Genomic DNA, 27,449 nt, shown 5'->3' with positions numbered 1-27,449 from the left:
GGCCTCTGAGGTTAGTCATATGGAGAACACATGTCTACATGGACAGCTGAAGTTGGAATTTAGCCAAAATGGTGTGCTGCTTCACTAACTTGGTTAACCTAGTGTACAGCACATTGTAACTTTCAAGTCTTTACTATCCAAGCTATAAAATAGATATTGGCCTAATACTTATTTGCCCCCCTTAACAACAAGCCAAAACAAAACCCAAATAAATCCCAGATAAAAACAATTGCTTTAAATTCTTGCATTCATATCATCATTGGTGATTCATGAACAATTTTTGAAAATTTAGATCATTTGTATGCCTCTCTTTTCAGCTTTTAGCTTCAGAGTCTGAGCGTTAATGACAAATATAATATTAAAATCATATGAAATTGTATATTGTGTGTTAAAATACACACTTAGTGTACTATTTTAATGCTAGTAATGCCATTTTTCTATTTTTCTTGTGCAAGGATATGGCAGTTATCCTGGAAACAACACTCAAAGTCATATTGGTACATTTTCATATTAAAAATAATGTGATTACTACACAATCCTTTGTAAAGTACAGAAAATTTATCAGCATTGTAATTGTCGTGAAGCTTATATAGAATTTCAAACCAACAAAAGAAGCCAAAAAATGCATTCATTAAAAATAGTGCTTTATTCATTCATTTTTTGCCAGTGGATTGAATATAATAACAGGGAATTCTGAGTTTGTATTATTATTCATTCTCCCATCCAGGAATTATTAAAAAAGAGTAATATTCATAATAATATGAAATATATCTATGATTTACATATTGAAAATACATTTCTGGGAACTCTGCTGTATATTTACATTATTGCCCTAGTAAAGGGTACATTTTATTCTATTACATAATGTCAAGTAATTCATGACTCCCAGGTTTTGTTTACTATACTGAATTTTTAATGTTGGTATAAAGCCTGCATTTGGAGGCTTTGATGGCTTGGAGACTTTATGGGCCCCAGAAGATCATATTCTTAAAGTTAATCCATTCCTACGGGTGTAAACCTATTGTGGGTGGGAACTTTCGATTACATTATTTCAGTTTAGGCCTGCTCCAGGTGGGTCTTAATCCTCTTACTGGAGTCCTTTATAAAAGGATGAAATACAGAGAGAAAGAAACACAGAGAAAGACACTGAAGACAGAAAGAAAGACTCAGAAGCTCAGAGAAAAAGTCTTAGAAGCAAGAAGCTGAAAGCAACAAGCCTGGAAGAGAAGGGAGAGACCAGCAGATGCCACCATGTTCCTTCCTTGCCACCTGACAGAAGAATCCAGGAATCATCTTTGTGAGGCCTTAATTTAGACGTTTTCATGGCCTCAGAACAGTAAGCTTGTAAGTCAATAAATCCCCTTTGTAAAAGCCAACCCAGCTCTGGTATATTGCATTTCGGCAGCCTTAGCAAACTAAAATAGGGGCAGATTAATTTATTCATATATAATATATCTCTTTCACTTTATCTTAACCTACAGCTAAAAAAATCATGCCTATTATATTCATTTCATCCATGCCCAAGTGTGTAACTGTTCATAATTGAACTACCTACATAAAGTACATCTGGCAGACCAGGCATTACTGTACACTTGACAAATACCAGCACCAATGACAGGCTTACAAAGATAAGACAAAGAGGATGCCAGTAGTCCAACACTAAGATGCTGTAACCTCTACCTCTGATAACATGTCAAGTAGCTAGGCTTTCTGTCTAGGGCCCTCTTTCTTAGACTCTTCAAATCTCATATGCTTTAAAGAGGATAGACTTTTTATACTTGAGTGCAATTGAAAAAGCAAGTGTAAATATTCAAAATAATAAAAGCAGCAGACTAAAGCATGGTCATAATTGTCTTTCATTTGGGTTTTGTGACTTATCTGGTGGTTTCACATTGCTGCAACAGGAGCACTGAGCAAGCAGAGTTTATTTGTCTGTTCCTAAGAGGAAATATCTGGGTTGGTGGTCCAGAAGTATCACTTCATCAAGTAAATTAGGTATGTAAGATTGTTCTTTCATTCTCCAAGGTGTTTATTATGTATTGGAATGGATGACTATTTGTGTTATCTATTGAATGACTCTCATAATGATGAACATGTGTACTTGCTTTCTGAATACCAACATAGTTATCAGTTGGCCACTATTAGTGTTGCCATCTGTCTTACTTTGCAGGGACTGCCATATCAGAGTAACACAGACTGCAGGGCTTAAAACAACAGAAATTTATTGTCTCATAGTTCTGGAGTCTAGAAGTCCAAAATCAAAATGTCAGCAGGGCCATGATCCCTCCAAAGCCTGTAGGGTTCTGGTGGTGGCTCATTCACATGACTTTCTTAGTCTCTGTATGTCAGTGTCCAAATAGTCATATAGTGTCCACCAGTCATGTAGAATTAGGGTCCACTCTAATGCAGTTTGGTCTCATTTTAACTAGCAAAATCTTCAAAGGTCCTATTGCCAAATAGGGTCACATTCAAGGGAATGGGGATTAGGACTTGAATATATCTTTTTGAGGAACACAATTCAATCTACAGCACCATCCTATCCTAGCAAATATAATTACTAGTTGAAGGCATCTTTTTCAAAATTTAAATCCCTAGTTAAATCCGACCATCAATTGGGCCAAAGACAAATTTTTCTCATGAAAGCAAAAGACATCAATCATAATTTTCTCAAGAACCTCTGGCACACCTTCTCTCAATTTTGTACCTCTGAACATGCCAGGTACTCTGGCTACTGACCAAGATCATAGGTCTGGTCATCAGAACTCACAGGAAAAATATTAGTTATACATACACAAATGGATGTTGGAGAGTCATGACATAATACAAGGCAATGGCTAAGTCTCATTAAACAAGTTGAAAGAAAAGTTAGCATTTGGAGAAATAAAAGTGTAGATCCATTATTTCAGCATTAACTGCTGTTTCCAAAAGGTAAATGTGAATCAGTTTATGTAGGTGAGCATACATATATTATTTTCTAAGAAAATTTTTCAATTTTTAATTGAAGTTTAACATACATAATAGAAAAATGCACACATCGTAACTCTGCAAGCAGAATGAAGTATCACACAGAAAAAAATGCACCCATGTAATAAGCACTCAGATCAAGAAATAAAACATTACTAGCTCCAGAAGCTGCCTGTGTACTCTCTTATATCACCAATCCCCAAAGAAAACCATAATCCTGACTTCTAAGATGATGATTAGTCAGTCTTCTGCAGACGCTATTTTCAAGTCCAACAGTATTTGGTAAGAAGTCCGTTTTATTCAATATTGATATGTGTTAACTAATTTGAGCTCAACTACTGTGACTAGTGGAGGATTGATAGTTATCCGGAAAACTGCGGGTTTTAAAAAAGTATCTGAGCCAAAATTTATTATTCCATTGATGGATAATACATACTAAAACACAATATAGGAACATAATTTGAGGAAAGGAAAGCTGCCTGTCTCCCATCCATTCAAGATACTAGCATGGTATGTATTGACGGGATTGTGAATCAGGGATGGAAAGTCAGACATGACTACAAAATCTTGACTTAATCACTTACTAAGAAGTGATTGTGAGCAAATAAACCTCTTGAAGACTTAGACTCTTCATCTGTAACGGACATGATAATAGATCTTAACTCACAATGTTTTATAAGAATTAAAGAAAATAATGTCAAAAATAGTTATCTCAGATTCTGGCACACAGTAATTTCTAGATAAATTACAACTTTAGTCCATGCCCTTGCATTGAAGTGTTTCATTTCCAGGAAGCTAACATACTAATATAGTTGAAAATACCAAAAAGATTTATGCATGAAAACTTTCATAGAAATGATATTTGTAATAAGAAAAAAATAGATACATTAGACAAGTTTAACCAGAATGAGAAGTACTAGAAAAAAACACACCCTAAATCTGTAAAACAACTTATGAAAATACTGCTAGATAAAAATGAATTGAGACACTATATAGAGGATTATAAGAAGATGGCAGAGTAGAAATCTCCAAGAATCAGTCCCTCCACCAAAACAACTATTGAATTGGCAATAAGAGTTTGAATCAACTATTTTGAAACTTTGGAGTCTAGTGAAACACTGTACAGCTCCCAAGGAGAAGCGAGAGGAAGTGGCTATTAAGTTGTCACAAATACCAGTGAGTTTTGCCCTCCTTTCCATGGCTATCATCTCCCTTCCCCCAGCCTCTTGACAGGCAGCAGTGGGGACTGGAGTTTTGGCTTCTGGCATAGCTTGCTAGTGCCAGGGTGGGTCATGAAGACCTAGTCCTCCAAACTTGAGGTGCATGGTCTGATTGCAGATCTCTACCATTGATTAGCTACTTCATAACACTGGGGGACAGCTCTGGGGCCAGCCGTTGTTCCAGCCTCACCTTGGGCAAAGGCAGCAGAGGGATCTTAAAGACAGTAACCTTACACTAAACTACAGAAAACAGTAAAAGGGTTGCATTAACTGGGGAAGTGCCAAAACAAGAAAACATAGGTACAAAAGCAATATAAGAAGTTCCTGGCACACTTGCTGACCCCTCCCCATCCCCACCACAAGGCAATGTGGAATCAGCCTGTGCTTCCATTTTGGGTCCCTGGGCCTGTTCCAGGGGGAGCAGAGTGGCCCCTGTGTGCATAGTGGGGTGCATATGTCAGCACCAATCTATCAGGTGGAAACCTGAGAAACTGAGTTGGGGAATGTATCACAGCCTCTGGAACAGTCTGAGAAACAATTAAGTTGAAATGGTTTGGGGCAAAGGACTAGCTGCATTAAGTCACTCAGGAGAGCATCCAAGAAGGGTTGAAGATCTACTTCAAAGGAAGTGGAGGTGGGAAGTTTATCCCAACTCATAAACTGCAAACAGGGAATTCCTTAAAACTCTAGCAAGCCCTGGAAAAGATGCAGGCTTCATGGCTCTGGCTCCATGCAGACTCAGATGAGACAGAGAGGACTCTACATTTCCCATTTACCATGGGCTGACCTTCTTGTTGGCTGGCTAAGTTCTGAAAGAGATCACCAGCTAAAGCATAGCCATTTTGCAAAGACAGAGAAAGGTGATTTTTGCTTTGGTTTGTTTGTTTTGATTAACTCATGGCATTCAAAAAAATCTTTGTCATATCACCAGTTGGATACAAACATGCAGAACAGGCAGCTCAAGGACTAAATACCAGAATTAACACTTTAAAATATTAAAATGTACAATATGAAACAAAAGATTACAGAGAAGCAAAGTATTATAGTTTCTTAGGCTGCTCAAAGCATATATCATGAATAATCCTTGGCTCCTTTGCCACATGGCAAGGCACATGGTGGCATCTGTTGGCCTTTCTCTTCTCTTCCATGTTTCATTGATTTCAGCTTCTTGCTTCCATGGCTTGCTCTCTATACTATTTCATTCTCTTATAAAGAATGCCAGTAATAGGATTAAAATACATACTGCTTGAAGTGGGACACACCTTAACTTAACTTCACCAAAAGGTCCTAGTTACAATGGGTTTCCACCTACAGGAATGAATTAGATTTAAGAACTTTTCTTTTTCCCTGGGGAACATGCAGCTTCAAACCACCATGCAAAGAAACAGGAAATTATGGCCAATCCAAAGGAACAAGACAAAATCAAGAAACCATCAGTGAATAGGATCATATATTGGACAGAGACCTAAAAAAAAAAAGATCCCCAATATGCTCAAGGAAATAAAGGAAAATACAGAGAAATAACAAAAGGATATGAGAAAAACAATGAATGAAAAATAGGGGACCCTCTCCAGAGAAATACTGGAGTTGAAGAACACAATAAAAGAAGTGGATAATTCCCCAGAAAGTTTCAACAGCAGATTGGAGGTGACAGAAGAAAGAACCACATCTAAGGCAGGAAAACTGAAATGATTCAGACTGAGGAGCAGAAAGAAAAAAGAATTAAAAAGAATGAACAGAGCTAAGAGACCTGTGGGATACCATCAAGCAGTATAATATATGTATTATGGGAGTCTCAGAAGAAGAAGAAAAACAGAAAGGGGCAAAGAAATATTCAAAGAAACTATGGTAGAAAACTTCCCAAATTTAGCAAAAGACATGAATATGTACATTTAAAAATCCCATTGAACCCCAAACAGAATAAACTCAAAGGGAACCATACCCAGATACATAATAATCAAATTGTCCAATGCCAAGGACAAGGAGAGAGTTCTGAAATTGCAAGATAAAAGCAACGAGTAATATTCAAGGGTATCCCAATAAGATTAAATGCTGATTTCTCACCAGGAGCTATGGAGACAAAAAAGCAAGGAGTACAAAATATTTAAAGTACCATAAGAAAACAATTGACAATGAAAAATGAGGGAGAGATTAAGACATTCTCTGATAAACAAAGTGAGGGAGCTCATTACCACTAGACCTGTACTACAAGCAATGGCAGAAGGAGCTCTTCAGACTGAAAGGAGAGGACACTAGACAGTAGATCAAGGCAGCAAAAGGAAATAGAGACTACTGGTAAAGGTAACCAAAAGTGTAATTGTAGGTGCCAGTACTATTGAATTGTGTTTTTTTGCTATGTAACTCCATGTCTCAATTTTTACAGGTGTTAAAGGCAAATTTATTTAAAAGTAAAGATAAATTAATAGTTTTGGATATACAATTTACAAAGGTATAATTTCTAACAAGAAGAAAAATGGGTGGGGGGATGGAGCTGGATAGGAACAGTGTATATGCAGGTTATTGAAGACAAGTTGGTATCAAATCAATATGATCGTTACAGATTTAGGATGTAAAAATTTCACCCCATGGAAACTACAAAGAAAATACTTGAAAAATATATACAGAAAGAAATGAGGAGGGACTCAAAATGATAATTTAAAAAAAAAAATGTAAGTAGCACTAACAGAAGAATTGAGGATCAAGAAAATAATGCCTTACAAAGTCAAAATAGCAAAATGGTAGAAGAAAGTATTGTATTATCAGTAGTGATTTTAAAAGTAAATAGCTTAAAAGGCAGAGATCATCTCAATGGATAAAAAAACATGAGCCAAATATATACTGTTTACAAGAAACTCACCTTAAATTTAAAGACATAAGTAGGTTGAAAGTGAAAGGATGAAAAAAATATATACCATGCAAGTAGTAACCAAAAGAGAGCTGGAGTAGCTATGCAAATATCAGATAAAAAAGAGTTTAAGTCAAAAACTGTTAAAAGGGAAAAAGTAGGTCATTATATACTGACAAAGGTGTCAATTCAACAAAAAGACATAATAATTATAAATATATGTGAATCTAACAGCAGAGCCTGAAAATATATGAAGCATACATAAAGGGAAAAATAGACAGTTCTACAGTAATAGGAGATTTCAATACACCACTTTCAATAATGGATAAAATATCTAGACAGAAGATCAATAAGGAAATGGAAGAATTGAGCAATTCTCTAGACCATATAGACCTAATAGACACATAGAACACTTAACCCAACAGTAGCAGACTACACATTCTTCTCTAGTGCACATGAATCGTTCTCCAGGATAGACCATATGTTAGGTCATAAAACAAATCTCAATAAACTTGACCATACTGAAATCATACAATGTATGTTCTCTCACCACAATGGAATGACACAAGAATTCAATAACAAAGAGAGAAATGGGAAATTCACAAATATGTGGATGTTAAACAACCAATGGGTCAAAGAAGAAATCAAAAGGGGAATTAGGAAATATCTTGAGGAGAATTAAAATGAAAACGCAACATACCAGGACTTATGGGATACAGCAAAGGCAGTGCAGAGAGGAAAATTTATAGCTCTAAATACTTTCATTAAAAAATAACTCAAATCAGAGACCTAACCTCAAAAACTGGAAGATCTAGAAAAAGAAAAGCAAACTAAACCAAAGTGAGCAGAAGGGAGGAAAAACAAAAATTAGAGCACAAATAAATGACATACAGTATTAAAAACAAAAGAGAGAATCAACAAAACCAAAAGTTGGTTCTTTTAAAGCTTAAATAAAACCAACAAACATTAGTTAGACTGAAAAAGGAAAAAAAGAGAAAGGGCACAAATAACTAAAATTGGAAATGAAAAGGGGGACATTACCACTGACCCCCACAGAAATAAAAATGACTTTAAGAGGATACTATGAACAACTGCACACCAACAAATTAGATAACCTAGATAAAATGGACAAATTCCTAGAAACAAACTACCTACTCAGACTCAAGAAGAAATAGAAGATCTCAACAGACAAATAACAAGCAAAGAGATTGAATTGATAATTAAAAACCTCCCAAAAAAGAAAAGCCCAGGATCAGATGGCTTCACAGAGACATTTTACCACACATTCCAAGAAGAATTATCACAAATACTGCTCAATATTCCAGATGATTGAAGACAATGAAACACTCATTCTATGAGGTCAAATCACCCTCATACCAAAGCCAGATAAAGACACCACAAGAAAAGAGAACTATAGACCAATACAGATGCAAGAGTCCTCAACAAAATACTAGCAAACCAAATACAACAGCACAGTTAAAAGAAATTATACAATTAAAAGAAATTACACATCAGAAAACAAGTTCAAGTGTAGTTCAATGTAAGAAAATCAATAAATGTAATAAATCACATTAATAGAATGAAGGTAAAAACACATATGATCATCTAAATTGATGAAGAAAATGCACTTGACGAAACCCAGCACTTAGAAAACTAGAGATAGAAGAAAACTTTCTTAACATGGTAAAGGGCATATATGAAAAGCCCACAGATAACTTTATACTCAATGGCAAAAGACTGAAAGATTTCCTTGTAAAATCAGGAACAAGTCAGGGATATCCACTGTCACCACTATAATTCAACATTGCACTGGAAGTTTCAGCCAGAGCACTTAGGCAAGAGAAAGAAATACAAGGCATCAAAATTGGAAAAGAAGAAGTAAAACTTCCCCTATTTGCAGATGATATGATGCTGTATATAGGTTTTTTAGACATTACACTCAAAACACAAACAACAAAAGAAAAAATATAATTGGAACCCATCAAAATTTAAAACTTTTGTGACTCAATGATTTTATCATGAAAGTAAAAAGACAACCTATGAAATGGGAGAAAATATTTGGAAACCACATATCCAATAAGGATTTAATATCTAGAATGTAAAAATAAATCCTTCAACTCAACAGCAAAAAGACAACCTAATTAAGAATGGACAAAGGCTTGAATAAACATTTCTCCAAAGAAGATCTGCAAATGTCCAAAATGCAGAGGAAAAGATCTCAACATCATTAGCTGTTGGGGAGTTGTAAATCAAAACCACAATGATATACCATTTCACACCATTTGGAGAGGCTACTATTTAACAAACTGAAAATTACAAGTGCTGGAGAGTTTGTCAAGAAATAGGAACATGCATTCATTGTTGGTAGGAATGTAAAAGGTTGCAGGTCCTATAGAAGACAGTTTGGTGTTTCTTCATCAAGTTAAATACAGAATTACCATATGACCCAACAATCCCATGTCTAGGTATATACCCAAAAGAATTGAAAGCAGTAACTCAAATAGATGTTTGCATGTCAATGTATATAGTGGCATTTTTCCCAGTTGTCAAAAGATGGAAGCAACCTAAGCGGCCATCAACTGATGAATGGATAAATAAAATGTGGTATATATACACAATGGAATATAATTCAGATACATAAAAGGAACGAAGTTCTGATACATATGACAACACGGATGAACATTGAAAACATCTTGTTGAGTGAAATAGGCCAGGCACAAACGATCTCACTGATATGAAATAATTACAATAATCAAATTTATGGAATCAGAAATGTTACCAGGGGCCAGAGTTGGGATAGGGAATGAGGAGTTAATGCTTAAATTCTAGAATTTCTGTTTGGGGTGATGGAAAAATTTTAGTAATAGATGTTGGTGATGGTAGCACAACATTGTGAATGTAATCAGCAGCACTGGATTTTATATTTGAATGTGGTTAAGAGGGGAAATTTTAGGTTGCATATATGTTACTAGAATAAAGTTTTTTAAAAAAACAAACAAATAGATAGGACTATACAATATCAACAGTGGACCCTATTGTGAACAGTGGGCTATAGTTAATAGTAAAATTATAAAAATGTACTTTCTTAAATTTTAACAAATGCACCACACCAATGAAAACTGTTAGTGATAGTTTGTTCTGTGGGAAGTCTTTGTTTTATAAATTATTTTTTCTGTAAATCTCAACAACTTATCTAATTAAAAAAATGGATTGAACTGTGTTCTTCCATCTGATACTGTAACATTGAGCAGAAAATGAAAAAATGTGATTTCTTTTCCTGATAACATTGATAGTCCATCTGATTTTTTAATCTTGTAAATTTAAAAAATTATTCTGAAATAAATACCCATCTCCATTAGTTTAAAATATTGAGATCATTATGTTTTTTGGATAAAATTTATAAGCAACTTTTGTAAAATATTGAATATTATGTTAAATTTTTCATATAATTGGTATGCTTAGTTATTGTGCTTTCAACTCTATGCAATGTATCAATCCCACAAGTATAAAGAGGAGGTTCAGAGAGATAAAGATTTAAGTGAGATATTTTTACTGAAGAAGTACAGAAGATCTTAAGAATTTTATCAACATTGTCAACCTTTATGCATATTCAGAAACAATAATGCACACATAAACACACAAATGAATAGAGTGGAATGCAAAAAAATTTTAAATTCAACCAGTAGCTTTTTAAAATTAAATGACAACATATGCTAATATATCATAATAATACTTCTATTAATTTAAATCATTTATTTCAGTTACTCTTTGGCATAGGTCAAATAAACTGATCTTTTTAAAGGAGAACTGACCATGATAAAGGAGAAGGGAAGAGGAAGAAGACAGGTTTTAGTTGTGATAAAGATATGAATAGGAGCATATCAATTTCTATCTACAAATGAACAGTGATTAGAGGAGTAATATTAATTTTTGCCAAGATGCTTGCATTTGAGATTAGAGACTCTGATGTTGATTTCTAGCTTTGGGCCCATTTTAATAAAATAACAAGAGAACAAAACATTCTTGGCTGGCTCACTTTTTGTTGTGTGTGTGTATTTTAATTGTTTTTTATATTTTCCCTTCTGGTCCTGTAGTTTAGTAGAATGTTGTTTCTACATTATCAAACTGGACTTGGAGAATTACACTGAATAATTCCTCTTTTAATACTTAGTTGTGCATATTGTTTAAGCATAAAATTCAAATGTTCACAATTAAATAGAAGCAAAATGTAATTCCAGGTTTTACTTTTTTTTTGTTTTGTTTTTTGTTTTGTTTTGTTTTTAAATCTTCATTTTATTGAGATATATTCACATACCATAAATCTTCATTTTATTGAGATATATTCACATACCACGCAGTCATACAAAACAAATCGTACATTCGATTGTTCACAGTACCATTACATAGTTGTACATTCATCACCTAAATCAATCCCTGACACCTTCATTAGCACACACACAAAAATAAAAACAATAATAAAGTGAAAAAGAGCAATTAAAGTAAAAAAGAACACTGTGTACCTTTGTCTGTTTGTTTGTTTGTTTCCTTCCCCTATTTTTCTACTCATCCATCCATAAACTAGACAAAGTGGAGTGTGGTCCTTATGGCTTTCCCAATCCCATGGTCACCCCTCATAAGCTACATTTTTATACAATTGTCTTCGAGATTCAAGGGTTCTGGGTTGTAGATTGATAGTTTCAGTTATCTACCACCACCTACTCCAATTCATTAGAACCTAAAAAGGGTTGTCTAAATTGTGCATAAGAGTGCCCACCAGAGTGACCTCTCAGCGCCTTCCTGAGGAGTTCGTCGGACATCTTCCTTGGAGTTGACAGCTTGTTGATGGCTCTGCAGAATTTGGACTCGTGCACTCCCACAGTTGCGTGAGTCACTTTTACAATTTGATAATAAGAGACATCTCTCATTTATTCTGTTTCCAAGGAGAACCCTAACTAATACACTTCTCAAAGAACCAACTTTTGGTGATATTTATCCTCTCTATTTTTTTTTTTTTTTTTTTGTTCTCTATGTCATTTATTTCTGTTTTAATCCTTGTTATTTCTTTTCTTATACTTGGTTTAGGATTAGTTTGCTGTTCATTTTCTAGCTTCTTCAGTTGATCCATTAGTTCTTTGATTTGGACTCTTTCTTCCTTTTTAATGTATGCATTTAGTGCTATAAATTTCCCCCTCAGTACTGCTTTTGCTGCATCCCATAGGTTTAGGTATGTTGTGTTCTCATTTACATTCATCTCTATATATTTAGCAATTTCTCTTGCTATTTCTTCTTTAACCCACTGATTGTTTAGGAGTGTGTTGTTTAACCTCGAGGTATTTGTGAATTTTCTAAGTCTCTGACGGTTATTGACTTCTAATTGTATTCCATTGTGGTCAGAGAATGTGCTTTGAATAATTTCAATCTTTTTAAATTTATTGAGGCTTGTTTTATGTCCCAGCATATGATCTATTCTGGAGAAAGTTCCGTGAGCAGTAGAGAAGGATATGTAGCCTGGCGATTTGGGATGTAATGTTCTATATATGTCTGTTAAATCCAATTCATTTATCAGATTGCTTAGGTTTTCAATTTCCTTATTGGTCTTCTGTCTGGCTGATCTATCTATAGGAGAGAGTGATGTGTTGAAGTCTCCCACAATTATTGTGGAAACATCAATTGCTTCCTTTAGTTTGCCAATGTGCCTCTCATGTATTTTGTGGCACCTTGATTGGGTGCATAAACATTTATGATTGTTATTTCTTCTTGTTGAATTGCCCCTTTTATTAGTATGTTGTGGCCTTCTTTGTCTCTCAAAACACCCCTGCATTTAAAGCCTATTTTATCTGAGATTAATATTGCTATACCTGCTTTCTTTTGGCAGTAGCTTGCATGAAATATTTTTTTCCATCCTTTCACTTTCAATTTCTTTGTGTCCCTGTGTCTAAGATGAGTCTCTTGTATGCAACATATTGACGGTTCATTTTTTTAAATCCATTCTGCAAATCTATATCTTTTAATTTGGGAGTTTAATCCATTTACATTCAATGTTATAACTGTGAAGGCATTTCTTGAATCAGTCATCTTATCCTTTGGTTTATGTTTGTCATATATATTTTTCCCCTCTCTCTATTAATATCCTTTATTGTACCCATACCGAATCTCTTTAGTACTGAACCTTTCTCCAAGTCTCTCTGTCCTTTCTTTGTTTCTCTGTCTGTAGGGCTCCCTTTAGTATCTCCAGTAGGGCAGGTCTTTTGTTAGCAAATTCTCTCAGCATTTGTTTGTGAAAAATTTAAGCTCTCCCTCAAATTTGAAGGAGAGCTTTGCTGGATAAAGTATTCTCGGTTGGAAATTTTTCTCACTGAGAATTTTAAATATACCATGCCACTGCCTTCTCGCCTCCATGGTGGCTGCTGAGTAGTCACTACTTAGTCTTATGCTGTTTCCTTTGTATGTGGTGAATTGCTTTTCTCTTGCTGCTGTCAGAACTTGCTCCTTCTCTTCCGTGTTTGACAGTGTGATCAGAATATGTCTCGGAGTGGGTTTATTTGGATTTATTCTATTTGGATTTTGTTGGGCATTTATGATTTGTGTATTTATGTTGTTTAGAAGATTTGGGAAGATTTCCCCAACAATTTCTTTGAATACTCTTCCTAGACCTTTACCCTTTTCTTCCCCTTCTGGAACACCAATGAGTCTTATATTCAGACGTTTTATACGATCTATCATATCCGTGAGGTCCATTTAGATTTTTTTTAAATTTTTTTCCCCATTCTTTCTTTTGTGCTTTCATTTTCCATTCTGTCATCTTCCAGGTCACTGATTCATTGTTCAACTTCCTCTAGTCTTGTACTATGAGTATCCAGAATCTTTTTAATTTGGTCAACAGTTTCTTTAATTTCCATATGATCATCTATTTTTTTATTTAGTCTTGCAATGTCTTCTTTATGCTCTTCTAGGGTCTTCTTGATATCCTTTGTATCCTGTACTATGGTCTCATTGTTCACCTTTAGTTCTTTGATTAGTTGCTCTAGGGACTGTGTTTCTTCTGATCTTTTGATTTGGGTGTTTGGGCTTGGGTTATCCATATCATCTGTTTTTTTTCATATGCTTTATAATTTTCTGTTGTTTTTGGCCTCTTGGCATTTGCTGAACTTGATAGGGTTCTTTTAGGATTTTTAGACCAGTTGAAGTCCTTATCTCTAATTTATCAGATCTACAGCTTCATGGAGTACACTTTCTCTAACTAACCAGCAGGTGGCATCCACAAACCACCTGTTCTCCACAAGCCAGTTCTCCCCTGCTTTGCCTTTGTGGTGAGTGGGGGAGTGAGTCTTGTGGGGTCCAATTGGTGTACCAAGCTTGCGTGTGTGGTTGTGTTGCCCGCCCTGTATATGGGGTGTGTGTCTGGGCGGTTAGGGAGGGGGGGTGGCTCTAACAATCAAATCTCCCTGGTGTTCTTGGAGTTTTAAAGCTGCTGCAATAGTCTAATCCTTCAGTTCAGTCCTGCCACAGTTTGTCTCTGCCACTGACCCACGAGTCCTTGGTATTGGTGTATGGCCCCTGAGACTTGCGAGTGGGTTCCTCTTCTAGGCTGTGTACCCCCTGGTCCTCTGTTGAGGGATGACTGTGCTATGTCACAGGTGAGTTCTGTCCCCCCAGGGCGGTTCTGGGCTGCTGGGCTGTGTAGGGAGGCTCCCAGTCTGCTGAAATGATGGCTGAATGGGGCTTTGTTAATTCACACTGCTCCACCTTCCCAACTCTGGGACAACCAGCTGAGGGTGCAGGGAAGACCTGGCAGGGAAGGGCGCGGGTCCCCTGGCCGCAAAAACTTACAGATTTCGCTGATCTCAGCAGTTCTATGTGTTCATGAGTGTTGTATGAAGTATGCCCAAAGTTAAATTGCTCTGCGGTGTCCAGTCCACACAGTTCCTGGCTTTCTACCTACTTTCCTGGAGGAGTAACCTGCAGCAGCCCGTTTCTCCAAGTTTCAAGGGGGCAGCAAGTACAGCCGCCTCTCTGGTCCGCGGGATCACCCTTCACCCCTCTCCAGGTTTTTCCATTGATTCATTCATTCTTCCAGTGTACATTGAATGTTCATAATATAATTCAAGGTCCTGGGCTAGGTGAACTGATAAGAGCCAAGGCAATCAAACATTCTTTCCTTAGCTAACTGAGCATTAGCCAGCTTTTATATAGGAAACATAAAACCATTGCTTAGTGATTTAATGAGGCAGAGCCTAAATTACTGCCTGGTTGTGCAGGCCTGCCTTCACAGTTGACTAGAAGACCATTTGCAGGTCAATCTAGCTATCTTGGTTGTATTAATGAACAATGTAGACAGAATTCATTGCTTAGCCCTTGCATGTTATGACAAAAGTAAAATTTAAAAATCTCAAAGGTTGACTCAGAAAATCATGTATTAGCTTCTTAGGGAGTGCTTTAATGGTTTTTTTTGCCAGTTTTTATGCATTTGCTGCCACTTATGCCTTCTATAATGTATAATTTCCCTCTCCTTTGCCCCCAAATCTTTGAAGCTAATATAAAGTGTATTGTTAAACAATTATTTATGTGGATTTTTAATATGATGATTATATTAAACACATTTACTCAGATTTTCCTTACATCAATAATAACAAAAAAAAGAACATATCACCAGACCACTTTTTAAAACAAATGGAGGAAAATAGAGTACCATGTTAATTTGATAAATATATATACAAATTTCAAAGATTACTGTGTCATTTTATTCAGGTGAATTGTAATTAAAAGTGACATTTAGATATTCTTCATTCTTTAATAACACAGAGGTAGAAATTTTTAAAAGACGTCACATGAGAGTAGATATTCCAAGAAAGATTTCAAAAAGAGGTAAGGTTGGAAGGGCACTTAGCCTAAGAAGCTATGTAATCAAACTAATTAACTGATTCTCCTAAACCTTTTCCCAAAGCTGATATTTTGCATATCTAGTGATTCAAAGCATAAAAGAAATATAAAGATGTATAAACAACACAAAAAGCAAATGATCAAAATATCACTGGCGTGTTAAAGACATAGAATCCTAAATATGAAGAAGACACAGTTCAAGAGCCAATGTTCATCCTTATGTAATTTGAGAGAAGTAGCGTGCTGGTTTGAAGCTGTTATGTACCCCAGAAAAGGCCATGTTCTTTTAATACAAATTTCCTGTGGGTGCAGACCTGTTATGGGTGGGACCTTTTGGTTATGTTATTTCAATTGAGATGTGACCCACCCCATTCACAGTGGGTCTTGATCCATTTACTGGAGTCTTCTGTGAGAGGATAAAAGACAGAAAAAGCCCAGAGAACTCAGAGAGAAACACCCAGAGAAGTTTGAAGAGAGTTTAGAGAGAAGCACGCAGAGAGAGGTGAGAGAGAAAAGTCCCAGAGGAGCTAAGAGAGGACCCATGGAAGCTCAGAGAAGAGGCCACTGGAATGAGGAGCTGAGAGCAATGGAACCTGGGAGCAAAGGACCAGCAGACACCAGCCATGTGCCTTGCTATCTGACAGAGGAACCCCGGACACCAGTGGTCTTTCTTCAGAGAAGGTATCGTCCTATTAATGCCTAATTGGGGGCATTTTCATGACCTCAGAACTATAATTTTGTAAATTAATAAATCCCCATTGAAAAAGCCAACCCATTTCTGGTATATGCATTCTGGCAGCTTTAACAAAACAAAACAAATAGTAATAAATAACATTGTGTCAAAATTTTCAAGAATCTATAATAGTCATGACTATTAGAACAATCAGGGTTATAATCACTCTTTTTTTAAAATAACAATAGTTTTGAGAATGGACAAGTCACTTGGATATGGGGAGAGAGTATAATTTGTCTTTGTATTTTTATGTATTTTTCTAATGTCTACTTTTTGTTTTCTAATATACATATTAGCACAGAAGTACATACATATAATTTATACATCTCTATATTGGGGTTGTGTACATCAGGGTTTTTTGTTTGTTTGTTTGTTTTGTTTTTTCCGTCAGTAGGATGCAAAATCAAATATTTTGAAGGCCATTGGTTGAAGAGGGCTGAACTAGGGCTTGTTTCCAATTTTAGCAAAATGGGAAGCAAATCCTTTCTCTTTCTTTTCATTCTGCTGAAAACTCATGAAGTATGAAAGCCGGTCTGCTGGACTGCTCTGTTTACTTCAGGTGAAATCAAGTACTGGCACTTGCTTCTTGCTCCATTTCATATTGGCAAGTTAGGCCTTTATGGAGCTGGATCCCAAGCATCTTGCTAACCTATGAAAGCAATATGAAGGTGACTATTCTACTTGGCATAACATTATATGCTTTAGTAAATTGAGGTTACCCAACCAGTAAGAACCAATTAAAGGGTTCTCTCTGAGCTCCAGGAAGCAATAAACACTAACTAAACATAGCTTAGAAGTTTGGAAAGAGTTATAACAGATCAGTGAAATCAGTAGTTAAGATTTGTATAAGATTTAGAATTCAAAAACTCCAACAATAATACAATTGACACTTGTTTAAAGTAATACATTTGTAGCCCAAATAGTTCTTAAATTGTACATTTTAGGTTTTTACTGACTTCATAAAAATACTTTGGGGATAGCTGCATCCACATTTCAATTACATGATTATTTCTTCACCCATTCTTCTCTCTCTTTTCTTTTCCAAGTAGCTTTTCTCAGATATGTTCAAGATAGAATTTATCCTCCTCATCCACTGCTCTTTAGGCAAGATCTGCTGTCTCTTGGTCAGGTCCAGTGCTCTCTTAATGAGAAACACCCCGTCATTATAAGGGTTCTCAGGTAACCTTCTTGTGGCTTCTTTTACATCTTCATTCTCGGCTATTGTATCATCTCTCATTAGCCCCAGTTAATTGAACCCTGCAGCACTGTAATACCATTTTCAAATACCATCCAGCCACTGGCCTGATGCTGCAACAGCCCAGCAGCTGCCATTTTGACCCCAGAGCAAAAACTGTAATCACTCTTACATACCTCAAGTAGGAATGTAGATCACAGATTTAAATTTTATTAATGCAAATCTATTAACATTACCATGGCAGTAAATCTTATTTAGCTATTAAGAAGTACTAGAAATTGTCTGTACATAATCTAAAGTGGAGCTAGGAACTTGAGAACGAAAAGTCCCTGGGAGCATTTCACACTTCATTTATGATGTAGAGCAATAGGAATATCATTTTATGTCCAAATGGAGCTGGGGAATTATAAAAACTATGTAAGACTCATTTATTAATGAGAACAGGTATTTGGCTCAGAAACCTTGAAATAAATCTAAATTGCGTCCAGATTTGTTGAGTAAACCCATGAAAGAAAATCTAATATTTGCAAGTTGGAAAGCCCAGTTGGTATGTGTAAATAAGTACAGAAAGACTTCAAATTGATATCTACAAATGCAATAGAAACTTCTAATATTCATCCATATCTGGTTTTCCTCTCCTTCTTGATATATGGGAGGTTTACATTTCTCAGTCACCTTTGCAGGTGATGTCAAACATAAAAATAGTTCTGAGCAATGGTTTGTGGAGAATAGTGAAATGTATTATATCCAGGCTGTAGTATTTAATGACCTTCTACTTTATATCTTCCCTGCCATATATCAAGGTGCAGCCCTTATCATCTTGGGTTATTAAGTAATCATGGTAAACTGGAGTTCCCCTGATGACAGAAGTGTGTGTGTGTGTATGTGTGTGTGTATCTTGTGAAAGAAAAATAAGGCTTTGTTATATCAGTCTCCTGAAATGGATTAAATTAGGGTTGTTTGTTAATTTAGCAAAATCTGGCCCCTCCTGCCTGACCCAGAGGAGAGATTTCATGGAACCCTGTTAATTCCAAAATGGCAATATGCATACTCATTGGAAAGAAGATGAGTGATTCTTATCCTCTAGGAAATATTCTGCTATAATTTTAATTGACTGAGAGTAGGCAAATATTCATTCCTGTATATCTAAATGCCTAATAGCAAAAACAAAACACTGACATCAATGAGTTACCACTGAACTAGTAATTTAACGTAATGTCCTTATTTATTATTTGTGACTGTGCTGGTTTAGAACTTTATATACCCCAGAGAAGACTATGTTCTTTTAATCCATTCTTGTGGGTACAGACCTACTGTGGTTGGGACTTTTGATTAGGTTGTTTCCATGGATATGTGACTCAACCAATTCAAAGTGGGTCTTAATCCTTTCTTGGTGTCCTTTAAGAGAGCTCACGGAGAGAGACACACTTAGAAAGAAAGACCCACAAGAGAAGCTAAGACAGAAGCCCAGAGTCATTTTGGTGAAAGCCACAGAAACCAGAACCTAACCCAGGAGAGAAGGACCAGCAGACCCCAGCCATGTGCCTTCCCATGTAACAGGAACCCTAGGTGCCAGTGGCCTTTCTTCAGAAAAGGTATCATCCAGTTGCTGCCTTAATTGGGACATATTCATGGCCTTAGAACTGTAAATTTGTGAATAAACTCTTATTGTAAAACCCAGTCCATTTCTGGTATATTGCATTCCAGCAGATTTAGCAAACCAAAACAATGACTATAACTTTACTTCTCTTTCTTCCTGCTGTTTAATAGCATTGGCATTTATAAATAAATAATTAAAATGGACTCTTCTGAAGACTAGATGAAACTGTCAAATCCAAAGTCATTGGTCTCTAGAGGACTGGGTGTTAAGAATTGTGTCAGAAGTAAACAATACTTTATTAATTACAGAATAACAAAAAGCTCAATAAATTAACAAAGATACCATAAATAACTTATTATTACCAAAGCTCATAAAATAGAAAATCCTTTAGAATGAATTTTTGAGTTTTTTTTGAATAAAGATATTACCAAAGTTTTATTTTTAAGACTTGAATTTATTAATCTATATACTTTTTAAACAAAGAGGCACTGAATACTATTGGTAAACTTGAGGAATACATTACAAATATTTCAAAAACTTTTAATTTAAACAAGAATGTTTATTGCAAAATAAATATTCTGTCCTATTTGGGTTGAAATGTGAACTAATCATCTGGAAAACAAACAAGGACCAAGGAAATTAACTCAGCATGAAATTTCCCTTATTTAATAATGTCTATATTTTAAGCTCTTGTTGATGGTTATTTTCCAACAGTCCATTAGTATCCTAGGGAAGATTTTTAAATGGATTTTATTATTTGGGTCTATGTTTCAGAAATGAACTATTTAATGGAAAAATGAAGTGTTTAAGATTGCCATGTGAACTATGTATTCTTTGTCTTCAGATTACTGAATGTTAACAGTTCAGTTTTGAAGCAGAATCTGGTATTCACAAATTGGCGTTTTTTTTTCTGTTTGAGTACTAGTTAAATTATATAGCTTTTAATGTAGAAAAATAAGCCAGAAAACTCTTATAGATTATATATTACTCATGTTTGGCATACTACAGAACTACATTTGTTCATTGGCTTATTCATCCTGTTCTTTTCAACCCTTCATTCAGCAAGCAAGCATTAAGTATGCGTATACTAAATGACAAATAATACACCAGGCACAAGAAATACAGTCATGAAAAATGCAGTTCTTGCCCACAAAGAACTCACTCTTTGAGGAGCCTGGATATCAAACAGCAAATACTAAGGAAGGTGAAAGTACAGATTCTGGGATCATGTGGACATGTCTGAGTTCAAATCTCTCTTTTTTACCAGTTACTAGTTTGGGACTTTGGGAAAATTTCCTTGTCAATAAAATGTAGACTACTTTATAGCTTGTTGTCTGGATTAAATCAGATGATATAGTGACACATTTATCAGAATTATCACACATTTAATTTTGATATATGGTGATTATCATGGTGATGTTATTTTAGTGAGGATTATTGTGAAAGAAGAGTTCTTGAGGGGAACTTTATTTAGCCTGATACCAGGGGAAAGGATTGACAAGTTTCCTACAGAAACCAACAGTTGGGTAAAAGCTTGATGAACACATAAACCTAACCATCACACTTTCTATGTCAAAATGTTTTGTAGAACCAGGTAAAACATAAATATGTAGTTAAGTTATACCAATTTACACAAAAGCCCAAATGTCCATATTTTTAGAGCTAGTCTCAAACACAGAACCCAGTTGTAAATACATTTACAGACCTAGCATAATGATCTCTCATCTGAAATGCCCAATACAACACTCCTTATATAACTTGCAGTTCAAATTTAACACAAAATATCCTTCTGGCTCTACAGTGAAGATCCCAAAAGAATTGTTACATATGATCTAACACCCAACACATACATCTCTTTAACATATATGTGTAATAGATGTGGAATAATATTGTTTTCATTTTATTTGCCTTCATGTTTCTGTGAATTCACTGGTCTTTGGTTGATTCTAAAGTTATAGCTTTAAAAGTTATTTTGATAATATTTAAATTAATAAAGGACTGCAAAATTTACTGTATGATCCTTCAATACCTCCACAAAGATCTACTGCTGTACATTATTTTACTGTAGCCTTTAAATGAAGTAAAATTTTCAAAGCTATTTTTCTTTACTTGATGTCCCCCATCCCTTCAAACTTAAAATGTTTGCACAGTATTTTCTGAATATTTGATAAATCAGAGAAAGAAATTATATACTTTAGCACATACTAAATGAAATGTGGCTTTTCCCATATTTTGAGGATAAAAGAATATTGGACAGTAGATCTTAAAAAGAATGAAATGAGCTTGAGAAAAAGGGTCACTTTGAGAATGGGATGTCATTAACACCTGAAAAGGGTGAACGATAGATTATACTGTTAGGCTGGTGACAAGGGTTGGAAGGTTGACAATATTGGAATGTAACGTTGGAAACTGTCTAAACAACTGATAGGTAAATCAACATGCAAACTTTCTTCCCAAGAATATCAAGTTAGAATAATGGGCTTTTATGGGAGAAAATGCCAATGGCTCTTCTAGATAATAAGAACTTCGATTAAATTTAACTCCATTTAGTTTCTTGTACTTACAGAATTTAGGAAGGGGAGGTATGCACCCATTCGGAATTTCCTCTGAAGACAAAAATTTATGAAAGTGTTAAAAAGAACAAACAACTATCAAAAAGTGTTACATCCATGTTATTTAAACCAGCATTGGAGCCAAAAAGCAAAACAATTTTCATCGTTTTTGATTTCATTTTATGTGAGCTAAAACTTGATTAAATTTGAGGTTTCTAGACAAAGCATGTTTTTTAAAAATCTCATAAAAATTATTGCCATAAAAAGAGATAGACCAAAAAAAAAAAAATCGTTTAAAAAACCTCATAAGTAAAATTCAACTTGATCTGATATTTCCTACCATCTAAAAGCTCAAAGAAAAAAAAAAATCCAGAAAAGTAATCCTCCTTTATTTCTGTGAGGAAAAAATATATTACACTTAATCTATGGATAAACTCATTAAGTTAAAAAGTTAGTTTTCGAAATGTATCAACATTCTATAACAATACTGTGGAGATTACCTCACTCAGCTACTAAACCATTTGTTCTAAACATAAGATATCTTAGGGGAGCTTCCAGATGTCCATAGAATTTTATTAGTATTTTATCTATGATAAAAGCTCAATTTGTAGGGCATGAATGAATAGCTCATATATGCATTTTAACAATTGTTACAATAACATATTTCTTCCTATTAGGTTTTGTCAGAGGTGTTTGTTTATTTGTTTTATGACTATAAACTGGAATTAGATTGGTAGAGGGCAGTATCCTTGCAAACCTGGATAATAGATAGTCAAGCATGAAAGTGAAAAGTGCTTCCGTGGCCTTTTCCCATTTAATTCTTCAGATACAGAAAACCAAATAGATTCACAACCATATTATGTTAATGATCATAGTTTCCAAATGTCCTAGAACCACAATAAATAACCTGTGATGTCCATAGTCATCTTATGACTCGTTGTTCATAACTAAAGGACTTGCCTGACATTTATGTACTCCATTAAGCCACCCATATCTGTGCAAAAAAAGAAAAAAAGCATTGATAGGTATATTTTAAAATAATGAGAGCAAGGCCATTTAAGTTTATGACCCAAAGCAGTTCAGAAGACTTAGTTCTTAGCACAGGCTGTCATTCACTCATAAAGAAACCAGCCTATTATTGCTCATTAATTAAGTATAAAATTATTAACTATCTCTCTCTATAAATCTGTATGCTGACACTGCAAGTGATATTAGTGGGAGAATTATTTTTATATGCTTTAACAACTTAATATATTTGAGGGTCATATAAATATCTCTTTTATTTTGATAGATGCCATCATGTAATTCCATTTACATATTTATGAGCTATAATCACTCGACTCTAACCTGATCTAGGTTGTAGTGTAGGTGTATGTGAAGGAAACCACACCTTCGACTTTCAGGTAGACTGCAGAGTCTGTGATCTCCATCAAAGTCCCTTTTAAGGAGAGAGGAAAAGCTGCTGTGCATGTGAGGCACTGGGAAGGGAAGGGAAGTGCATGACACTGAGATGATTTTAGACTGTTGGGCTTTTAGTTCTTAAAGTCATGTGATCTTTTGAATTCATTATTAAAATGGAAATAATCCTGGGAGGGCAACACATGAATCTATTCTCAGATTACCATGGGGAGGGAATTTGAGCACCTGGCTGATCAGAAATGTGCACTGGCAGAAAGATGGGGCACTACTGGAAAAAAGTGAGAGTAACATAGTAATACACCTACTTAATTTCTAGAATTTGTCTCAGTCAAGTTTTGACCCAATCTCTACTTCTGTGAGATAAGAGAAAAGGAAGTAGCCCAGTGCATAAATGATTATTGTATAGTTTTTCTCCCCCCAAGAGGCTTAAATTGATTGGAAATAATGTAAACATTGTAATATTTTCAGAACTATGATTAATTTGAAATATATCTCCAATCATTGGAAACATTACAAAATCACTAACCTATGGAGCTTTCTGTGTATTAAACAAGTTGAAGTTGACTAGAGTCCCATCACACTAAAATACTGGGGATAAATCTCAGTCTTTGATAATAACAATCTATCTTTATCAGAAGTGTCTTTAGAAAAGTGACAAATTAAACTAAAAACAATGGACTACCCCATTATCTGATAATGACAAATTAAAATTAAAGGTTAATGTCAGCTTAAAAACTATGTACATATTATACTACAGAGGGAAAAAACAGACACCAGTTTATGGGACAATAAATAGTGATGACAAGGCTCTAGTGACTCATAATGGAAGGAAGGGAGTGGAGTCCGAAGAAGTTGCCTGTGGTTTATGGTGCGAAGCTGAAGAGGTTTTCATAGGGTCTAAACCTTCTGGTCCTTGAATAAGGAGAGGGCTACATGCCAGTTTAAATGCAATTTATAAATAAAGTCTGTATCTTCAGTTAGCAACATGGTCATAAAAGAACTTCAAAATGGTTAATTAAGTTTACAGGCATTTTGGCATGTTCATAATCTTGACACCTTAAAAATTTGGCTTCAAATACGTCTCTGGGATGTGTAGAGAAAAGAGGAAGCTGAGGTGATGTGGTAATGGAATCTAGACAAACCCACCCCAAAATTGGAAATTCTTAACTGGTGTCTACTAAAGCACCAGTTTCCAGATATTAATATAAGCCTACCTGTCTGCCAACAATCATCTAGAGAGCTTATTAATACAAAAAAATTCTTATTTAGCAAATCCAATAAGGGACCAAGTACTCTGTTTCTTTGAAAAGTTCCCCAGGAGATTCTGATACACACCCAGAAATTGGAACTACTAAACTGGTCTCAGAAACGACTGGCCCCATGCTGCTTTAGTTGTAATTGGGTCTCTGCTGACAATAGAAGTTCTCTGGCTGGATTGCCAGACTTACGGCAGGTGACTCTTGTTGTCCTTTAAATCTTGTATATTGGAATACGGAAGGGATTCCAGAAGCACAAGTTCAGAGACCACCCAAACTTTGCCACAGTGGCTCATCCATTAGAAACACAGAGCATATCTTCCTGATCCAATGTCTTCCATTTCTTGGTAACTGACAAAGTAAGAAAGTAAAGTCCCTGGCTGCTTGCTTTTTGTAATTAGTTCAAACATTTGAAGATTCTTGTTTCCTACTACAGCTGTATAAAATTCACTGTTATAAACAGAAAGAAGTTTAAAGGAAAGGCAGATACTTTTTTTTCAATATGTTCCAGGATTTAATTAGAGAAGAATAATGATTTTCAATTGCAGAAGAGCCTAGAACTCTTTGTCCCCTGTAATAAAATATGATACAGTGAAAGATGGCCTTTCTTTAGTGCATTGTGTGTATGAAGAAACTCATGTGTAAGACATCCACCTTGATTTTGCAAGTTGCCATATGCTGATCCAATTTAAGAAGCATGCATGTATCATTTAACCATGTGTGCTCCCCTTCCTAATGGTTCAAATGAGATTTTATTAATATTACTTCTACAAAGATTCAAGTTTATTAACTTACACTATGACTTATTTAGAAACCTACTACTTCACCTATGTCAATGTGGCCAGGGTAAAAATATTAAGTAGAAATTATTAGATTAAAAGTATGCTCTAAGAAAAGTTTTAAAGGAGCTGATATTTGAGATAAGGAAGAGCCATATCTTTAAGGATTCTAAATGGAAAAAAGATAAGAAGTTAGAAAGAGTAAAAAATTATGTGGTGAAAGGAGTAACAGATTCTCTGGTCTGGTATTGATTATTTTTGAATAAAAAAATTCAGAGGATAGTCCAGGTTATGTTATGATAATAAATAACCCTAATTCACAGTACTTTAAAACGACAATGGTTAATTTCTGTCTCACACATGTCCATTCTGTCTAAGCTGGAACTCAGCTCAGCACTGTCCTCACTCAGGTCAACAGAATAGCTTTCTATGGATTACTGCTGGTTATCATGGCAGAGAACAAGAGAGAAAGAAAAGGCATGGCAATTACGCACTGATTTGTAGAGGCTTTAATCCAGAAATGATAGACTTCTGCTATGTTATTGGTCAAAGCAAGTTCAAGTTGCCCATGAAGTATAATATGATCCATGCTCCCCAAGAGAAGGAAAACAATATTTGGTGTTCAGCACTAATGACTGTAATAGTCTGCTCTTTCGGTCATCAGATGCTGATTCCTTCTCCCTCCAACATACAAACATGTACTAAACAAAGCCCCTTCAAACCATACTATCGGCTTCGAAGTCCATGATCTCCAAATGGTCCCAAGCGGGTTGCTCATCCAGACTTGTGTCCTCTTTCACTGAAGATCCACGCACAAAGCAGAAAAGTTACCTTCCACTCCAACCCCAAATACAACTCACTATGCAATGGTAGAGCAGGGAGAGTTCACCACTGCTATCAGGAACAGTGACAGATGGGAAATCCACAGAAGTCTCTGGTCTGTAGAAACTCTGAAATCTTGCTGCACAGATGTTATGGGGTTGGGGTGAGAGGGCTTAGGATGGAAGAGAGGGGGAGACTTTTTGTTTAGACCATAATTCGTGTCCCAGAAGAGCCTCCCCTTCTAATAGTTCTCCATGGCTCTTGGCTACCCCTTCTGATTGTTTACTCAGTTTTCATTATCTCTTTGCTCATGTCTGAATTAGGAATGAGACTATGATAGGATGACTTCATGGGAGCAGTTTTCTCAGTTTGCTTCCCATTCTCCCTGAAAGTTGAGGGCCCAAAATTCCATTTGATTCTTGAACAGTCATATATTTTTGGTTCAAGCTCATGATTTCTTTGGCCATAACCTCTCTTAAAACCTTAGCACCTGTTCAATAGTTGGGTTTAGCCTGTTTCATGTGCCACATCCAGAACTCTTTCTAAGCATATTTCTTAGATTTACAATATTTCTTTGTTTCCTACCCCATGCTTTTTCTATCTCAATTTAATTACAGACCTTAGGCCATTCAGGCTGAGATGGGAGATCCACATCTTTAATATTTTTTCCCTGAGCTATTTATGCAACTGAAAGGATTTACTGTGTGTTACCTTAATCCATCAAAGGGTTTTAATAATGGGAATAAATAGCCTCAGTCTTGGGTTGATCCTTACCTCAAGGCTAAGTTTTAAGAAGCCTTTGTTTCTCAAATCAGTTTTTCTCCCACCACCTGAAGACTCAGTGTTTGTAGATTTCCTCTAATTTTTTTTTGTCACAGCTTCCCATAGACTATTATTAATTGTCATGGGAATATTAAGATGCATCCCCTCAAAATACCCTGGGTTCCAGGCATAGAACTCCCTTATCACACTGTACAGCAATGATAAAGAAATATCTCTACCATCACTCTAACACCCATGTTTTGGTTTGCTAAAGCTGGCGAAATGCAAAATACCAGAAATGGATTGGCTTTTACAAAGGGGGTTTATTAGCTTACAATTTTACAATCCCAAGGCCATGAAAATGTCCAAATTAAGGCATGAACAAGAGGATATCTTCTGTGAAGAAAGGCTGCCAGCATCTG

Source organism: Choloepus didactylus, chromosome 3 (genome assembly GCF_015220235.1).
Source record: "Choloepus didactylus isolate mChoDid1 chromosome 3, mChoDid1.pri, whole genome shotgun sequence".
Classification (NCBI taxonomy): domain Eukaryota; kingdom Metazoa; phylum Chordata; class Mammalia; order Pilosa; family Megalonychidae; genus Choloepus; species Choloepus didactylus.
The sequence above is the reverse complement of the archived record's forward strand: the minus strand, read 5'-3'. Positions refer to the sequence as shown.